This window comes from Talpa europaea (assembly GCF_964194135.1).
Source record: "Talpa europaea genome assembly, chromosome: 13".
NCBI lineage: Eukaryota > Metazoa > Chordata > Mammalia > Eulipotyphla > Talpidae > Talpa > Talpa europaea.
In genome coordinates this window covers 28,563,578-28,572,041 of record NC_140080.1, presented here as the reverse complement: position 1 = coordinate 28,572,041, position 8,464 = coordinate 28,563,578, and positions in this window count along the sequence as shown.

Genomic DNA, 8,464 nt, shown 5'->3' with positions numbered 1-8,464 from the left:
AGTGTCAGAGAATAGTTAACATTCAAAAAACTTGTTTTCACACGGACCAAAAGATGTGCCATATAAAAATACAAAGCCTCTTGTCATCAACAGCCGTGACCACTTTAGAATGAACCAGTTCATTGCATGCTGAAGCGACATTGTTGGTCAAGAAACCAGTTTCTGGCATAGCGCTATTTGTAGTTACTTTTGCTTTCTCTGAGAGACTGCAGATAATAAGATGTAAACATTAACACCTCGTGAATACAATTTAACTTCCATTTAGCTATAGCTTTACTCAGCATGACTGTAGGTAAGGATAGCAGCAAACAATCATTGGAGCTTAATGAACATTTTTAAAAATAAGTACCAAGGCCTCCCCTCTACTTGTGGGTTTTGAAATTATTTTGTTTATTTTCAGGGATACCATTTAATTTAATTGTATGATTAGTCTGCACTCAGTTTATTTCCCTTCTCAGATCTCAGCCTCATGTTGTTCATTGTTATTGTCGGAACCTGGTGAATTGTTTTGAACAGAACTGTTTTTTCCCCTCCTGTAAAACGATGTTACTGCACAAGAGCACTGCAGTGTTTTTCATAATAAACTTGTGAACTAAGACCTGAGAAAGTCAAATTTTAATTGTATCAATGGGCAAGACTGGTGCTGTTTATTTAAAAGATATATCAATTGATAAATCTAAGAATTTCTAGAATTCCAGGAAACAAAAATAAAAATCAAGGTCACTACATAATTTCTCTGGTAACTCCTTGACGTTCTTCAGATGAATTTCAGGACTTATTTGAAGCCCCCATAGCACAATTTGTGAATTGCCCACTTGCTTTTCATGGGTTCTTTCTGCATATTAACTTGTCTATGAGAAAGGAAATCTGTGTGCTACTTAAGTAAAACCTGACTGTAAACAATATAACTTGAGATTTAAGGTTTTTGTTTTAATAAAAAAAAAAGCATGTTTTCACATAGAGCTTAAACAAACTAAATGTCTGAGTTGTGTAGTTTCTGATTATGAATATATTGCTATGTATAAATGTAACATGGACTCAGATGATTGACAGATTGGTAAGTTCGTGCCGTATTTATCCTTTACTTGTCATGTGATCTTAGAGTTAAGTTTGTCTCAGAAAAGAAAGCTGTTACAGCATGAACCTGTATAGAGCTGAAGTGATACCAGTCAAACCAAATAGAAGACTTGCTGGCTCATGATTTAGTGTTAAGGTACTTTTCACCCAGACTCAAAAATGACATTTGAAATGAAGTAGCAGTACTGAACCAGTTCATATGTTTTTCCCCTGCATCCTTTGAATAAGATTAGGAAGTCAAAACAGTTCTTCTGTGGAAACTAATATTTAATCATATTAAACAGGGTAAACGTCAAGACATTTAATCATCACTTGTATGAGTGTAGTAATAAAGTTTCTTTGCTTTGTGCTGTGTTGAATTTGGGACAGATGAAAATTTTTCACATTTCTCTTTTCTAAGGTGTTCAAGGAAACTACATATGTAACACACCTTGTATAATATGATCCATTTCTTTTCTGATCTAATTTATAGTATTTTTGACGGCTTGAGTTGTTGATCGTTCAAAGCAAAAAACCCTTAATTTTTCTTCTATCCATTTTATTTATTGTATGTGTTCACAAGAAATACTTTTTTTGCTTTGTGACTTTATGCCCTTTAAACACGTAGTCTATCAGTATGCGGTAATTTTAATTCAATGTCCAAATGATCTAAGATGCCAAGGAGCTGTTTTTCAGGTCCTGTCATAAAGAATTGAGTACAGGAATGCATGTTTTGTAATTGAGATGTAGTACTGTCATCCAGGTACAAACTCTGTAAATATACTGGTGAGCAGAAAAGGACCTGTGGCCAAAATTACTTGGGTCTGGAATAATTGCCAGGGTTTAAATTAATTGTCTAGTTGTAGAGAATGGCTGGATTTCGGCCAGCTAAACTATTAGGTTGTTGGAAAAGTCATGACGTATTTTCGTTCAAAAAACAAACAACAAATGACTTCCGACACCCCAATAGAAAGTGTTAATAACGTACCTGGCTATGAAGTGGGTAAAGAAAATGAGTTGTTAAATACAGTGAATTCCTTTAAAATACACCATTGTTGATTTCTCAAGTAGTAATTTCAAAGAGACATCGGAATAAAAAAATAAATGTTCAGTAATAAACTCTTTAGAAGTTTCTTTAAAAGGGTCAAAAACTTTGTAAACTTAAAATACATGTTATGAGTATTCTATGTTGAAGACTTACAGGAGTTTGCTTTGGAACTTTGAAAGGGTAAGATGGTTTGTTGGTTTAACTATCCTAAACAAACAGCTGTCTATTTTTCTTTTCTTGGTGTAGTAGGTATGTTTTAAATGGAAGTATAGCATGTCAGTATTGGATTGTTCAGAAAAACTTAGCTTTAGCTCATAGGAAAATGGTTATTTCCGTGGTTCTCAACCTTGATGTCCTCAGAGATTCTTACTTAGCTTATTTGCAGGAGACCCAGACAGGTATTTTTGTTGCCAGGTGATTGTAATTTACAGCTAGCTGTTAACCTCAGGTTGGTATTGCAACTACAAATTGAAGAAATTTGAGTTTTTCCGGTAGGTGATTGGTGGTGGTGGGTTTTGATAAATCATTAAAGTGATTCTTTGTTTACCTGTCCTTTGTAAGAAATTCCTTACTTTGCGTGGTGATGTACACCTAGAAGTTAACCAAAAGTTTAGAAACAGGTTGGGTTGTTTTGAGATTTTTATTATGAGCTAAAATTTTCATTAGAATCTCAATCTTCTCTCACATCTTCTTTGATACATTTCAACTTTTTTTTTTTAAAGGGCTTTTCCTCTTCCCATTTGTGCAGTTATTCTATTGAATAACTTCATGAAATATATATATATTTTTTTGGTCATCCCTGATGGCCTCTGTTTAAGTTATAGTTTGTCTTGTTTTAGGATTATAAGTGCATTTTATTTCTGCTTTTTATCATCTGTATTTATTGCACAGATAATACTCTGTTGTGGCCAAAGAGGTCAGTACTGACTTGTAGTCGGTACTGTCCTTTAAATAATCTCTATTTGTCAACTGATAGCCAAATTTGTAGCAAGGCAATGTGGATTATAAGTATTTCTCATCTACAGATTTGCTTGTAAGTTGAACATACAAAGGTCAATGATAACAGGGAGTAGGTAGACTAGATGACAACCCCCCCAGATTTGTGTGTCTTGTCACACTTGGACCAGAATTTCCTCCCGGAGGTGAGAGAGGAAACAATTACACTCAGTGATTAAATGCTGGGGAAAGGTCTTTTTTTTTTTTTTTTTTTAAAGATTTACTTATTTATATAAGAATGGGGGTACAGATTCGTGGGAGGGTGAGAGGATTCACCAGAGATAGAGCAGGGAACAACAGGCAGACTGCCAAAATACACTGCTGAGGGGAGCAGCGGGCGCTACAGGAGAGGTCTGTCGTGCCATGTGGGACCCTCGCTGGCCAGCGGGGATGGAACCACTGCTGCAGGGGCTGCAGACAGCTTCACAGCGCTGCGTGAAGCCTGGGCCACCAGGGGAGGCCCAGGCCTTTTTTAAAACAGCAAAAATTCTCACAGTTGCAGTTTAATTGTAAGTAATTTTTATCTGCAACAGGTTTGGAATAGGAGCTGAGCTGTTTAACTTTCTCTGCCTAAAATGTTTCTAATACAACAAATCACTTCATGTGGCTCACTTTGCTACTTAGAGCCCTCAGGAATTTAGCTAGTCTCAGCCATCCAGAGTACATCACTGGGAAAGTTCATTTAGGTTTTAATGATACTACTACCTATGGGCCTCCCCGGTGGCGCAGCGGTTGAGCGCTGGGTTGCGAAGCTGCCCGCGGCCTCTGCGGCGCCAGTTCGATCCCCGGCTGCTCCCCGGCCACCGGAGGAGGATCCCACATGGTGCGCAGAACTCTCCTGCCGCCCGCTGCTCCCCTCAGCAGTGTACTTCGGTCCTTCTGCCTGCTCTGCTCCCCACTCTGGCTCTGGTGAATTCTCTCACCCTCCCGCGCTTCTGACTGTACCCAGTGCATGTATAGACAAAAAACAAACAAATAAAATAAATAAATAAATAAACATGCCTCTATAGAAAAAAAAAATTAAAAAAAAAATGATACTACTACCTGTGGTGTTCCAAGAGATAACTGAGCACTGTTAGAAGTCAAAGACTAGAATTGGGGAGACAGAAAAGCAAGTTGAGTGCTTGTTCTATAGGCACTGGAAAGCCAAAGTAAAAGTCTAATGAAAGCTCCTAGAAATGTCAAGCGTTGCATGCCTCTCTCTCAAGATAGCTTCTGAACATAAGGATACTTGGTAGTCTAGTCTGGTTTAGACTTTTCCAGTAGTTTCAGAATTACTTCATTGTAGTATTGGTACCTAGCTGGCAGGGGCAAGTAGTTAAAGTTTCGTAAGCCTGGTCAAGGGTGGACCGCTTGACTTACTAAAATTATTCGGTATATCCAAGCATGTCTCAGAAAAAGCTAGGTTACAAAGATGTGTGGAATATGCCCTTGCTGGTATGACCCGCTTTCCTTTTAAGGTAAGTCCTTTCCCAACAGCAGTAAGGGTTTGGAGGACAGCAGACAGGAGAAGTAGTTACATAATGCATTTGGTCTTGAGCATTCTTGGTTTCCTAGAACCATATGTAAAGAAGGGTGATTAATCTGTATCTTGATTTAAAAAATACCATTTTAAAAACAATCATTTTAATGATCTGTGACTATAAGTAGACCATGAAGAAAGCCCCAACTCACTACTCCTTATAGCCACACTAGAACTTAAGAGTAAAGGGCTGGTGGGGCCTCCCCGGTGTCACAGAGGTTAAAGACATCACTATCAAGCTATTGCCAGCCACTGCAGCATGAGTTCCTTCCCGGCTGGCCAGGGAGCTACCCATGTGGCACAGCAGACCTCTCCTGTCTTGCCCACTGCACCCCTCAGCAGTGTATTTCAGTCAATCCGCCTGTTCCCCACACTGTCTCTGGTGAATCCTCTCAACCCCAACAACTCAGGCTTACACCCCAGTTCTTGTATGAATAAATAAATACAAATAATGCCACCCTCCACCCTCACAGATGCATAGCCTTCTGCATTTTTTTAAAAAGATTTATGCAATCAAGAGCAGTGCCTGCACATAGCTTCATAGCGCTGAGACTTAACCCCCTGCACCACCAGGGAGCCTGCCTTCTGCACTTTTAACATCCTCTACCTAGACTACATTTGTTAAATTGATGAACCTGTAATGACAAGTTACCCTGAGTCCAAGGTTTACATTAAGGGTTCACTTTTGCTGGTGTACATTTTATGGGTTGGACGTGTATAATGATGTAGCCAACAGCCCTAACAATCCCCCGTACTCTGCATATTTACATACCAGTCTTATATCTAGGTGAAATAATTCCTCCTTTACCCCCCGAAAGCCCAGTTGATTTCTGGAATATTGTAGCTGAGGAATGGCATTGGATTTTAGACTAATAAACTGATTTTTTTTAAATTGTTGAAGACCAGTCTGTCTACTTCAACAAAGATAGTGAATCTCCAGCTAGTCCTTCACCACCTAGCCCATCTTCACACCTTTCTGAAGACCTTATGTGGTCATCTTGAGAAGAATGAAAAGCTAAGAGCAAATTGGTTTCTTGTCTCCTGGTGCCCAGTTAACACATTCTAGTAGGGAGGCTTAATTCCACAAACATTGCCCATATCTGATCCATATGGTTATTAGTATTTTTAAAAAAAAATCTTTTCTACTTTTATTATTGAATACATATTGGTAGTAATGTCAAGCAATAGATCTGTATACAAAATAAGCTTGCCCCCCCCCCCTTCCCAGCCTTCTTTGAGGTTACTACAATTAATGTTTTGTGGATATCTTCAGTCATGAAGGTATTTTGGGTGAAATGTTTAACATGTTTTGGATGGAATGCTTTATCATACCTCATGATCATGTAAATTAACTTGCCTCTCTGGGAGCAACTTGGGTTAATTTTGGGTTTGTTTTTTTTTTAAAGATTTATTTATGCATACAAGAGCTGGGGTACAGGCCAGAGATTGGGGTGGGGGGCGTGAGAGGATTCACCAGAGACAGTGGAGAACAGGAACAGGCAGACTGAAACACTGCTGAGGAGAGCAGCAGGCGAGACAGGAGAGATCTGCTGCGCCATATGGGTTGCTCTGGCTGGCTAGGGATTGAACTCGTGCTGCAGAGGCTGTGGACCGCTTCATAGTGCAGTGCTTAACCCCTTGTGCCACCAGGGAGGCCCAACTTGGGTTAATTTTGATTGTACCTGTACAGTGGTGAGTTAATGGAAGTATGTTAGGCCCCCGCTAAATGCTAAACAAAAGACAAAATGAAGTTAACTTACCGGGTTATAAGTGTGTGGTCTAAATGGGGCACAGCTTCAATTGTTACAGTTTACCTAGAACTTAAGGGTTTCCAAGGAAGCAGAGCTTTCAGTTTTCAAATCAGGATGGTTGTCCACCCCAATATGGGATCCTGTACCTACACAATGTAAGCACAGAAACCTTACCCAGGCTTATCAACTTGGCGGAATCCAGGCTCTGCTTTGACTGTCTGGATTCCTGGTGGGGACATGGGTGAGGAGGTACCCAGATGAATTGACTCAGGTTTGTGTCGTAAGTCCATCTGATACTTGATCTGGTATCTTGAGTCAGCAGAAAACCAGCCTTTGCATTTAAAAGCCTATCACTTTGGACCTGCCAACTTACAACCTTCCAAGCTTTATGCTTTATTTATGTTCTTTATTATGAGAGACTTTCAAGACTTACCAAGTCCTAAGAGTTAACATTTGTCTAAGGTGGGGTCGTCAGAGGTAGGAATAAATTGACAAGAAGAATAGAAAAAGGGAAAGCAAGTAGACATGGGGTGGGGTATGTGGTTCTAGCAAGACTACACAGTTCGGCCCTCCCCCTGGTGCAGTGGGTTGAGCGCACACCTGCAGTGCGGGTCCGATTCCCAGCCAGCCAGGGAGATACCCAAATGGTGTGGCAGACCTGTCTTGCCGGCTGCTCCCCTCAGCAGTTCTTTTGGTCCATCCGCCTGTTCTGCTCCCCGCTCTGTCTTTGGTGATCCTCTCACCCCCGGCAACTCTGGCTTATACCTCAGCTCTGGCATAAATAAATGTCTTTTTTTTTTTTTTTTAAAGTGCATAGTTCTCAGCCAGAGTGCTGTCATCTGGGGGCACATAGCAAACAAAGTGGAGCAAGAAGTCTTTGCTATGGTGTTTGAGTAATGTTTGTGGGATGAGTGAGCCAGCCCTCGGCATCGGCTGAGCTGAGTGGTTTGGCAGAGTGTGTATACTAGCTGGTTCAGATAGTGTGCGAGTCATCGGACAAACACCTTGGTAGCCATCGTATATTGTGTGTGAAGGAAGCAGAAAGGTAAAGTGAGCCCCTAATCCAGATGTCCTGGGTAACTACAGTTTCGAAGTTTCTTCACTATCCCCTTCACTATGTTGGCCAGGAGACTGAAAAGATAACAGCCTTTTGTAGGGCAAACAGAAGGAAAAGGATTTAAAACTCCACGGAACAACTTACGGAGCACCTGTTGTATGCCAAGTGTCATTAGCTGCTGGGAATAAATACAGTGATGCATAAGACCAAATCTGTGCTTGTGGAGCTTACGTTCCTGAGAGACAAAAAGTCAAAAAGGAATAATGTGCTATGAAGAAAAATAAAAGTTGGGTAGGAGGCATAGGGTAAAAAGAAACGTACCCTTTTTAGCCAGAGCCTGTACATGCTATTATGCAGGTTGTTCACTGTATAATTTATCAACTTTGTGAATTAGGACAACTTTTTGTCTAATGGTTATATAATAAATTTTGATGTAGCTTTTAATTTTAAAAATCTAGATAAATTTTAACTGAATTTAATAATATACTGATTGGGCTACCAATAAGACCGGTGGTTATTGAGGAGGTGACTAAGCTGAGACCTAAAGGATGAAAAGGAGCTATTCCTTCTTGCCAGTCTGTTAAACATTGTTTATCACATTTTTTTCAATTTCCATTTTTTTTTTTTTAAGATTTATTTCCATACACAAGAACTGGGGACAGGCCAGAGGTGTGCGGGAAGGTGAGAGGATTCACCAGAGACAGAATGGGGAGCAGAATAGGCAGACTGACTGAAATACCCTGCTGAGGGGAGCAGCGGACGAGACAGGAGAGGTCTGCTGAGCCATGTGGGTATCTCCCTGGTGGGCTGGGGATCGAACACGTGCCGCAGAGGCTGCAGACAGCTTCATAGTGTTGTGCTTAATGCCCTGCGCCACAAGGGAAGCCCCTCAATTTTCATTTCTGACACTTTTTTTTAAAGGTTTATTATTTATATTTGTGCATATAAGAACTGGGGTGTAGGCCAGAGGGGTATGGGGGGTGGTGAGAGGATTCACCAGAGACAGAGTTGGGAGCAGAACAGGAAGATTCACT